The 12,111-nt window shown below is 40.1% G+C and overlaps 1 protein-coding gene and 1 long non-coding RNA gene across 9 annotated transcripts in view; one reads left to right on the forward strand and one right to left on the reverse strand.

Moving 5' to 3' along the window:
• The window catches only part of LOC137843444 (potassium voltage-gated channel subfamily KQT member 1-like), a 519,382-nt gene that overhangs the window by 110,346 nt on the left and 396,925 nt on the right, over positions 1-12,111 (reverse strand). The gene's annotated exons all lie outside the window — the stretch shown is intronic.
• On the forward strand, positions 4,914-7,585 carry LOC137843439 (uncharacterized). Its single transcript, XR_011089517.1, has 4 exons — positions 4,914-4,980; positions 5,795-5,937; positions 6,786-6,913; positions 7,000-7,585. It is a non-coding gene; the product is annotated as an uncharacterized lncRNA (long non-coding RNA).

The following is a 12,111-nucleotide window of genomic DNA, read 5'->3' on the forward strand; positions in this document are numbered from 1 at the left end:
TTCTGTCTTTTATTCAGATGTGGCAAGGACCCAACTACTTCTATATTCTCCATTTTTTCTGTTCAGCTGCGATCTGTATTAATAAAGTCTGGACTGCATTTGTAAAGTCTGATTCTCCCCCCCTAAAAATGGCTTATGTTCCTCAAAATAGAAGACCACAAAGATTTAAAAGTATGGACATTGCCTTCTAAACTGCAGATGGGGGATGAATAAGGAGAAAATTAAAGATGGATACTAGTTATATTGAGATAAAGGTTTTATGTCTTTTTTTCCCCACAAAGCTGTGAATGACTCAGCTGTTTCCTTCTTGAGTTACAGAATAATACTGTTGCTTTAACATTGATTAGGTAGTAGTATACAACTTGCTTTGTTTAGCCACGTTGAGTATGTGAATGTGTTCATGGAAAACAAACCACTCCCACAAACTAAATATATGTTTGTAGGGTTGATGTTATCTTATGCTTCATAAACAACGTACCAAGCTAACAAGCACTGACAAGACAAAACAAGCGTCCATAAAAATGTCTGGCCTGGGAAAACTGCTTCTGAATTTAAAAGCTACTAATTGTCACAGCACTGGACACAGATTTTCTGAAGAAGCACTAGTTGCACTTTCAGAACCACCTTTAAGCACTGATGTTAATGACTCAATTTTTCAAGACAGTGCAATTCCATGTAAGCACCTGCAAAAATGCTGAGCTCTGTCAAAAAGCAGGAGATGCTAGCTGTTGGGTAACTGTTGAAAGGCTGGCTGTGGTTTAAAACATAAGCAGAGGTCGTAGAAAAATGCAGTCCAATTTATGGCTGTTAAGCACCTGGAATGGTGGCCCTTTACATGAACATTAGTATGTTTGCATCCAGAATCTCTCTCTCCTCAGAGACATTTTGTAGGTGCAATGATGGGTGTGTATTGAATAAACGAAAGTAGCCTGACTTGTTTGTAGATGCCTTGTCAGATTTTTTTCCTCAACTGTTTGTGTTTTTCATTCTTTCAAACTGTAAATTTTTAACATCAGAGAGCTCTGATATATGTATGTTGAGTCACATATTCACTCATCCCATATTCACTGACCCACACAATTTTGTTCCCTTAAGCCACTTATTGTAGTACTTAATGGAGACTTCTACACAGCAACTGCACTCCAAGCTAGCAAAAGTTTCAGGTGCTGGACTATATCATGATACCATGGCATAAGTGCCTCCCTGCTGATGTAGTTTAAAGCAGGGTTTTCTCTAACACAGAGAGAACTTTGTTTCAGAGCCCTCTCCCAGTCACTCCAGTAGATATTTAGCATGGTAGTGTAAGCCTACAGCATGCCTGAGACAGAGCTAGAGCTACTGTATAAACAATAGTAACAGTAATGCTATATGTTAGATATAACACCTGGTACTATAGCAGGCCTATTCCCGTTTTGTACATGCAGCCCAACCAGGCTGCTGTAATCTGAGAAGAAACATCTGGTTCATAAGCTTTTTCTTTTTTTTTTTTTTTTTCCCATAAACTAGAAAAATAAAATAAAATAAAATCCAACCTCCAAAATCCCACCCCTTCAAAAGCACAAGGAAATGTCCAATAATTATCTGTCTTTTTTAAAATTAGCAAATTATCACTTGGTTGGGATTAAGCTCATTTCAAACCTGTTCTTCAGGAAATGCCACTATTAAATTCCAAGCAGTTCTTCAGGCAAACCCACTTAACATGCAATAATAGAAAAATACATTTGTTCCAGGTGCTTTCTTGGCAGAACCTGACATTTGAATCTGTTTGTTCTTTCCACTGTCTCCCAAACCTCTTTCAGATTTTGTTAATCTATAATCATCCAGGTTGTCCAGTTCCTTTCTCATGCAAGAGGTGACTAGGGAGGGAAGCAGTTTTAATGAAAGGAGCATGGTTCAAACCACAAAATTAATCCAGATATGGCCTTTGTTTTCATATTTTGCAGTTGACCCACATGTATTGTAAAGCTAAAAACATACTTAGTCTCCAATATTCTGCATGTTTTTCATGGAATTTATTCTTTTGCTGTTTATTTTACTTGCTAATTAACTAACATTGTGCGAGGGATTGTATAAAGCACAAAGAACATGCTATTTTCTTCTAAGGTCTTACAGTCTAAGTAGGCAGGCAAAGAGCAAAAAACAAATGCTGCAGCCCAGAAGATGCTGAAAATTATGGCCACAGTTTTGAAAGTAACTTAGACTTCTGTGTATTTTAAAAACAAACAAACAAAACAAAATAAAAATAACAAAACTAAAAAAGCACCTGTATTGTATTTGGAGATGTAAGGTTACAGTGAGTTGCTGAAAATTAGATGCATACAAGAAATCTCAAGCTTGACTGTTAAAGACAATTGCACTCCAAGTGTCTGATCATTTTTAAAAGCTTAATACTGGAATTCTTTATTGTTTAGTACATTTCTTTAGCTTCATTTGCACCCCTTCTCCCCCCCAACCCCCCCCCCCCCCTTTTTTTTTTTGGACTTCTGAGTTTGAAGAGGACTTAGTCAAGTGCCAAAGTCCATTAAAAAGGGACTTGTTATAGAATACGAGAGCAAACCAAAGGAGAGATTTAGAGAGGAGAATAACATGATTTAATCAATCATGGGCCTAGGATTTTACACATGGCTAATAGTTCAGATCTCAAAGGATGAGCCACAGGCCTTGTCCCTTATCTGTTATGCATTTTATTCTTTTTCTAAATTCATTTACCGCTTAATCACTTCAGTGCAACCTCTTTTTCCAGGTTACATTTGTATCAGATTAGGATATCTGCTTCATATTCATAGCAGATTTTTATTAATAATGAACTTTCCAGAAGTGAATTCAAGGCAACAAGGTAATTGTATCTGTAAAGAAAATACAGTGCATCTTCCTTCTGTTTTTTATTTAATTAATTTGTATGGTAGACAAAATCTTTTCCATGAAAAAAAAAAACACAAAAAACACATAACAAACCAAAAAGTCTCCTTCCATTGCTGTGCATGACTAACACAGGCAAAGCTTTGCTCTACAAAAGCAGCAATAATAGAAATCATTATTCATGCTTTCAATCCTGAGAGCACTATACAAACATACCACATCTATTTCTTTACAATGAAGATGTGACTCCTGTTCTGCATGAGAACCAAAAAACTACTGGATTTAAGATAGCATAAGGGAACAATGTAGAGGAAAGGACATTTTTAATCACATTTTTTCTTTGCTAGTTTAAAAAATCTTTTCAGCTCCAAAAAACAAATGAACATTTCAGGAGAGATTTATCTCACATAGAGCTCTAAATTCCCTCATCTGTAATAAGTTGTTGCACTGTTCACCTTGGTCTTCCAGAGACAGGCCTCTCAAAATCTCAAATCAGAGAAACAAGCATTCTGACAGCAAATTTTCAGACCTCCATCCTGTACAACATGTTTTATAAAAGCTATTTTGCAGTTTAAGTGGTAACTGTTCCATACTTTGAAAAAAAAAACTGCGATCATTATGCTTGAAAAGTGATTTACTGCTTCACAGAACAGTTCTCTCCTTAATCCTTTACAAGGAAACATGTTTTTAGGGCTAGAGCTACTTAGAAATGTATTATGTACACTCACAGTTCATCTATCTACAGACAAGCCAGGTATTATTCTTCACAGTAGAAAAAACCCAGACTTTAAACCTAGATTCCTAAATAAAATACTCATATTTGACTGCCTGTAGTAATTATTTTCTTTCTTGAAGGGCTGACCAGGCAGCAGTAACTACTGACTTTTAAAAAGCTCTGGCCTTCTTCATTTAGTAACCCTGATATAAAATTAGAAAGCTAACTTCAGATACTCGGGTTGGAAAAAGTTGATGGCCTGTAAATGTGGTTACATGGCAGACAGTGCAATTAAAGTTCCAGGGAAATATTTGGTACTTTATACATACATCTATCCGTCTATCTTGTTATGCAGACACACCCATACATCCCTGACTACTCCCCTCAACATGAAATTAGCACCAGGACCATGAAATACATCTGTATTCACTTTGTCCCATTCTTTCTGAATGAAGTTAGATACCTAAGCATACTTCTTGTCTGTCTACATGCCTTGAAACTGGAAAATCAATGATATGTAATGCTATTTAGCCCATCCCTGGTTACCTCATCGAGAAGCTCTCCACCCATCTTGGCACTATTTTTTCAAGACAGGAAGCACAAATTTGTGACCACACAGTGTAAAGGTGGTACCCCAACAAAGCCACAAGCACTCTAAATTTAAGTCCGCCATAAAAGCTTTGAAAATGATGACACAGAAAGAAGGAGAAACTATGGGGAATGGAACACCTTAATTTTGCAAAACCACAATGATCCACCCAGCACTTTTAGAGCTTTGAGCTCTGAGGCATGAATTAACCACAGGCAGAGTGTTTAACCTACTGAACACAGGCACTCATTCTTTGTAACTTTGCAGATGCCGAAAAAGGGGTGAATGTGTCTTACAAATATAAAATGGGCTCTCAACAAGTCTATGTCCATTAAAAAAAAAAACAAACCACTCACAGGCCAATAACCAAGGCACCTGCTTCAGCATATGCCTGGGATTCCCAAAGGTGAACAGATGACCCCTCGATCTCAAATGCAAAATTCAGGATACCTGACTTAGCCCAGAGCACCTTTGTTCTGCAAAAAAAGTGCTCTGTATTACTTCATCTTGTGCTTGGGTCCCCCCAAAAGAGGGATCTGAAAGAAGCAGCCAGTGTGAAAATTTTGTCCTGGAGTTTGTGATTTCAAAACTCTTGTGGGTTGGTCATGTTCCACAAAAAGGTGCTGACATTGTATTTAACTGTGACTGTAATTAAATCCATTTATTGCATCATGTGTTATTCATTTGTATTCATTACTCAATTATTTTTATTAATTAAGTGTTCTTTCAATTTCTCTTCCACTTGAATAACACTATTTAAAGGACAAGCAAGTGGTATGAGGTACCTTCTGAATCATTATACTAACCAGAGCTGGTGGTGAGTAGAGAACTGTTATGTACATTAAGCAAAGCTCTTCCCTGAAATACAGAAATGCTGACTAGTGTTTCCTCTGAAAATATGTTTTGGAGGAAACTTCATGTGCTTGTGAATGTGAATATCAAATTAAACTGAAAATAAAACCTTACTCTCTGGACTCTACTTCCCCTCAATTAGTCATAGACTAATCACTGCTTTCTTTGGGAACAACAGTGTTTCAGGTTTTAGTGGTAGGTTTTTTTTTTTTTTTTTTTTTTTTTTTTTTTTTTTTTAAGATGTGCTCAAAAGGGTGAAATTGTAGGAGATGGAATACAGGAGTAGAGGAAATTCAAATGGAAACAAAATATGTGGTATAGCCAAGGCACAGTCTACAGCCATTTGCAGGTTACTGCACTTGCTCTTACAGTCAGAATATGCCAAGGAGCCTGAGGCATGTCTTTGGTGAAAAATGCTGTTTGGTGTTGTATGAAGTATTGAAAAAAAATCTCAACCTAAGATTGTTCTAAAATTTATTACAAACAGCAGTTTTGTGTCCCTGGCAAGTCTGAATCCCAAATTTGAGGTGATTTCAGTAGCACCCACCATGAACAGCTTCTGACTGGGATGTAGAGCTGCCTTCCACCCCACAAAAGAGCAGTAGGCTCTTCCAGGGATGCATCTTCAATGCAACTTGGAGCCAGAGCACTGGTCTTATCTTTCCATGTGCTGCACCCTCTGCCCCTGGCAAACTTTGTTTCCTCTTGGGCATAGTTCAGCTGCCACAACTCCACAGTACCTCCTCTGTTGAGCTTTTCTTTCCCTGCCCTCACCCCAGCAACAGCTCAGAGATGTCTTGGTCTCCACCCTGCAAGGGAGGACTCCAATCCGTTGTGTGAACGAGGCTCTGCTGTGTGAGTCAGCTGCTGAAGATGACTACAGTGTTGGCTGTGCCTGGGGATGCTGGCATCTAACAGTGAGGTAAGAGAAGGGAGACAACAAAGCAGAGCAGCTACACCCATGACACCAGGCCACAGGGAGGGAAAGAGGAGGAGGCACTGTGCAGCGCAGGTGCAAAGAATGGCTTTGCGCACCTGCATGCATGAAGCAGGAGCCAGACACATGAATCTGGCCTGGCTTGCTATTGAACATGACTGGTCAGGCAGGAGAGAAATTCCACTACATGTTGAACAGGTGCACCAAGTGCCTGAAAAGCAAATGATAATTTTTAAAAGTTTTTTTTTTTTTCTTTTTTTTTTTTTTTTCTTTCAGTGAGAATCAGTTCTATTCCTCCTGATATGTCCAATTTTGTTTTCAACACTGTTTACTTTATAGAGACACTGAACCTACAAGCAGACTGAGAAACCTGACCATACAGAAAACAAAACTCTAGTAGGCATCACAGAAAAAGAATTTGAGGATTTCATTCCTTCTCTATCTGCTCAAAACTTTTCCCTCAACAATTGTTACCTTTCTACTGAAATAAGCAAGAAAAACTCTAGTCCAAAAGTCTAAAAGTAATTCCTGTGTATACATGCATGTGCAAACTAACATTTAAAAAAGAATGACTTCCAGAAATTCTGTTTATTATTGGCATGTGATGTTACTCCATCTGTCACTCTGACAACAGAAGCAGGAACTCTAATCCATTACAATCTGAAGAAATACCAATTTACTCAAATTACTTTAAATGATCAGTAATAGACCACTCTTCATGCAAATGATATTGGGGGTGGGGGTGGGAGGAAGGAAGGGCACAACACCTACCATTCAGTAGTCAAGAAGGATAAAGGAATCTTGTGGTTGCAATCAGCCTACTACACTTACAGGACCTGTCAAGCTGTAGAGGAAAAACTAAGAAACTGAGCCCAACTCTGCAAGAACCAGAGATAAGCTTCTGAAAAGATGAAAAGGAGCATGGACAGGGCTCCCACTGTGAAGACAGTCTCTGCTTTAGGTAATAAAGAGAGATGATGGTGGCTTGTTTTGTTCATATTCAGATTTGGGACACTATTTTTTGTTTAAGATATTTTGCTTCCTCAGGAGCGTCTTGTGACAGGAGCAGGTTTGTACTCCACAGGGATACCACAAAAAGGTGATCTATCAGAAGTGCTTCTCTTGGCCCTGAAGGCTTTCCAAAGGAGTGTCCGTCTGCTCTGTCTTGAAGACTGACTTCACAGGATGAGGGAAGAAGGAGCTGCAGGTGTTAGAGGGCAGATTGCCCAGCCTTAAAAGGAGATTTCCAGTATGGAAATGTTGGGAATGGCCTGACTGTGCTGGTTGCTAAATGAAGGGGAATATATAGATAGGCAGGCACAGTCACACAGATGTTCTTAAGGAAACCTTTACATACCCCCTTCTTTCTTCTAAAAACGCATTTCCACTCTTCACTTTTCAATTATGGAAAAGTTCTCATTTCTATGACCTCAATAAAGAATTATATTCTGAGACCAAAATGCTGACTTCTCTGAGGTGGTCAGGGGTAGCTGAATCTCATGCATCATCCTGGGGATGGCCTGTTTTTCCTCTGTGCTCTTTCTAAAGGCAGGGTATACCATTAAGAGGCATGTCTGCAGACATAAGGGCAATAATCTGACTGGAGCCAGTCAGTCCATGACCTTAAGTGCACCCTTTCAAAACCACACCTCAAGCCTTGCCCTTGTTCTTACTTCACCGTCTGCAGAACAAATCACACCACTCCACTTTCATAACTGTGTGAGGCTACTTGCCTGCTTTGGCTATGGTGCTGTCAGCAGCTTTCTGGAGAATGGAGTTAGATGTTGTGGGAACACTTTATGACAAAAACCTTTCTTCTGGCTTTTCTTTTAGCATTACCTTGAGTGCCTGTCTTTGCTTTTCACATTTCCCTTTCGTAGTTTGACAGTATGTCTGAATGAGTTTGGATGGAGTTTATCAAGAACGGCATTATGACTAACATATTTTCATGGATCACAGAACAACTTATATCAATCCAGCTAATTAGCTCTTTTTCCTGGTACTTTTTTACATGAAGTATTTATTCAGTTTTCTTATCTACTGGAATTCATGATGTGCAGACAAAGATATACCACAAAGAGATGTATTATGAAAACCACACACTATGGATATTTATTTGTTTAAAAACAAATGCAAAATTAATTTCTCCTAAGTGATAAAAGGCAGAGAGAGAAAACTGGAATAAGATAAAGCAAAGGCAGACTGAAAGACAGAGCAATACTTTAACCAACATCTGGATCCGGCATCTCACTCTACAGATGCAGTTTGCTGAATTCTTGGTTACGTTACTGGTGTTTTAGACTGACTGCAGTCATGGCAGCTGCTACCTGCCTAATTGGACACATTTACCTGGCAAGTAAATCCCTATCAGCCCTTAAAGCACTGGGCAATTGCTGGAGCTGCACTGTGCTCTGTACCAGCCCCTCCAGGTTGCTGGCAGTGGACAGTGAGCCACAGCCATACCTTGTGGCAGGACTGGGGAGCTGGAAGGCTACTTAGCTCATGCCTGGCCCAAGGCAGGTCAACTGCATCCTTCTTCCTGGTAAATATTTATCAAGCCCATACTTAAAGATCTCTACGACCCTCCAGGAGATCTAGTCCAAGGCTTCATTTTCTCTGTTATTACAAAGTGAATACTATTTTAGTTGCATATTACTTGCTCCTGTTTATCTTATCTAGCATGTAAATGGAGAACACAGGATCCTGCTATTTTTTCCTTTTGGATATCTTTTATATACTTATGGTATCATGCTTGTCCCTCAGTCTTCCCCTTTGCATGCTAAATTATCAAAGATGAGCCAAAATTGTTTTGTAGGCCATTGTAGTGGGTTTACGTGGCAAGGTTTTGGTAGCAGGGGGCCATAGGGGTGGTTTCTGTGAGAAGGATCTAGAAACTGCCCCATGTTTGGTAAGGGCCCCATTGTTGACCCAAGCCGAGCCAATAAGCGATGTTGTTTTGCGCCTCTGTGAGAGCATATTTAAGACAGGGAAAAAAACGCTGCACCACACAGCAGCTGGGAGAGTGAGAGGAGTGAGGAACAGCCTTGCAGGCACCAAAGTCAGTGAAGAAGGAGGGGGAGAAGTGCTCCAGGCGCTGGAGCAGAAGTCCCCTGCGGCCTGTGGTGAGGACCATGGTGAAGCAGGATGTCCCCCTGCAGCCCATGGAGTACCACGGTGGAGCAGGGGTCCACGCTGCAGCCCGTGGAGGAGACCACAGTGGAGCAGGTGGCCGTGCACTGACGGAGGCTGCCACCTGTGGAAGACCCCTGCTGGAGCAGATTCCAGGCCGGACCTGTAGCCCGTGGAGAGGAGACCACGCAGGAGCAAGTGACCTGGCAGGAGCTGCTGCCTGTGGGGGAGCCAGGTTGGAGCAGTTTTCTCCTGAGGGATGGACCCCGTGGTACGGACCCATATCTGGAGCAGTTCTTGAAGAGCTGCTGTCTGTGGGAAGCCCACGCCGGATCAGTTCATCAAGGACTGCATCCCGTGGGAGGGATCCCATAGCACAGGGGACAAGAGTGACCGAGAAGGGGCGGCAGAGAAGCGCTGTAGACTGACCATAACCCCCGTTCCCCCATTCCCCTGCACCGCTCGGGGGGAGGAGGTGGAAGAGGGTGGATGGGGGGGAAAGGTGCTTTTGGTTTCTTTCTTTTGTTTCTCACTTCTCTAGCTTGTTAGTAATAAGCAATAAATCTTACTATCTCCCTATGCCGAGTCTGTTTTGCCCATTACAATAATTACTGCCTGATTTTCTCATCCTTATCTCAACCTTTGAGCCCTGTTCACACATTTTCTCCCCATTCCTCTTTGAGGAGGGGGAGTGAGAGAGCGGCTGTGGTGGAGCTTGGCTGCCCACTCGAGCAGAACCATGACAGCCATTTCTCTGAGACCTTTAATCATTCCCTCTGACCCACTCTGTTTTCACTAATACTGAAAACTCTAGATGCTAAAAACTTCAATAGCTAGAACAACAATCAAATCCTGACGTAAGAATTTTAGAAGGCTAGAAAAAAAAATAGAGTGGAAGAAGTGAAAAGCACAATATTGCTGACTTCATGTTCAGACTGGATCCAGTATATCACTTGCAAACATTTCTCTGCAGAATTGCTGTCCTTTTAATACATGCCCATTCCCATGACTGCAGCTGATTACTGCTTTCTAAGTGTAGTTTCTGGCATTTTTTGTTGAAATGCATCCTGTTTTTTCAACTCATTTCTCTAACTTGTCAAGATCAATTTGAATTCCAGTCTTTCAGAACACTCGCAATCCCTCCCAAATTGTCATTAGCAAATTCATAGAACATATTCTCCTTCTCCATCACCAAGATCATTAATGCAAATATTGCACAGTAAAAGACCTCTATGGAGCTCCCACTGGATACAAATTATCACCTACATCGCCAGCTACCCCATACTGGATGCCTCCAGGCCATATTTCCTTTCCCACATTTATGAAACAACCTGCAGGACAGAGGCAAAAGACCTTACTTATCCCATACTTGCCCTCCAGGTACCAAATGTTGCAGCTGGCATTAGGCCTGATGAGTTAAAACCTAGGACTGAAAAACATTACTGCTTGCTTTCACTGCTTTCAGATGCTGCCCTTTGAGGAGCTCAGCCAAACCAGAAAATCACTGCAAAGCAAATTTGAGAAGGAATATATGAAATCAAGGCAGTTTCTACCTTTATTCTGATTTTGGATTGCATGGAAGGGACCAGAATTCTACCCTCAGCAGGCAGCTGTGCGCATTTCCTACTGTTATTGGTGGGAATATTTCAGGGATCAATTTGGACATGTGTACATGTTTTACATGTTTTCTTTCTCTTGATCTCTATGATTTAGAGAACTGATACAATCCTGAAAAATTCATTACCCAGCAGCCGGAGCCATTGAGCTCCAATTGCTGTGGAACAAGGATGCTTCTTGTCGCTGGTTGGCTTACGTGGTCCTTCATCTATCACAGCTGCAATTTGAAATTGCATTACAAATTGAAAAAAATACCATCCTTAAGAAACTCTTTGCATTAAAATACTGTAAACATTTTATTTAGATTTTCTTCAGTGGTGTATGTTTTACTTTTCAGTACAGTCAAGACTTCTACTGATTTCATAAGAGGTTTTGCCAGAGAAAGGACTAATACCATATCCAGACCTTGTAAATAGGAACCTATTATTTTCTCTGTCCCTGGCTTGCCATTTGTCTCAGTGGAATTCCCACCTGCTTCTTCCAGGTGTTGCCAACACAGATTCATAGGAGCTCTATTAACTTTTAAAGTGCCAGTTAATGTCATTCTAAAAAGCTGCTTGTTTTCATCTTAATGCCATCAGTTGAAAAAGAAGCAGCACTCTTCTTTTCAGCAGCTTATTAAATCTTATTAAAATACATGTATGCAAAATAGGTAAATTAACTCCACAAATCCTCTGTGACAGTGTCCATCTTAACAGCCTTTTTTTTTTTTTTTTTTTTTTTAGTAGTGAGCTACCAGGCTGGTGAGAATGGATACATAAGTGCCTCTCTTTCTCCTTTTTTTTTTTTCTTCTCCCTGCTTCGTTTAATTTGAGACTTTACTAATTCATGCAAAAGAGATTCAGTTCTTCACTCCCTAAATCAGTGTGACTCTACTGATGTTTTCTCTTACAATAGCTCAAACAGAGCAAAATCAAAGCCCCAAACTTGACTATTTTTAGGCTAAGTATTTCATTTTTTTTTTCTTCTATTTTTCCTTACATATAGATTCTTGCATATGTTTCAGCTAGTAGAACCTTCACAAAAGCAGCTTGTGTGCCTCTAGCTTGCAAAGAAAAATAAGAACCACTGATTCTCAAAGCAGCAGTTCTGATAAGAGTAGATGATTAACTGAAATACAGATGGAATAAAAGACTACCATCTGCCTTCCTGTTTTAATTTTTGTGGTCAATTCTGAGAGCCTATATCTCTCATTTATGCATATAAACACATATGAATCATAGCTGCAGGGTGTACATGAGCATTATTAATTTGATAAAACAAAACAAAACATGAAAAGAAAAATAATTCCTTCTGTTATTTTTAAAGGGACCTTTATCTTTTGCTTGAACTTCAAACACAGCTAATGCCAAGTAACCCAGTCTTAATTTACCATGAAAGGCACTAATATCCAGTCCTTCACAAAATCATCCA

The sequence above is a fragment of the Anas acuta genome, chromosome 1 (assembly GCF_963932015.1).
Source record: "Anas acuta chromosome 1, bAnaAcu1.1, whole genome shotgun sequence".
Lineage (NCBI taxonomy): Eukaryota > Metazoa > Chordata > Aves > Anseriformes > Anatidae > Anas > Anas acuta.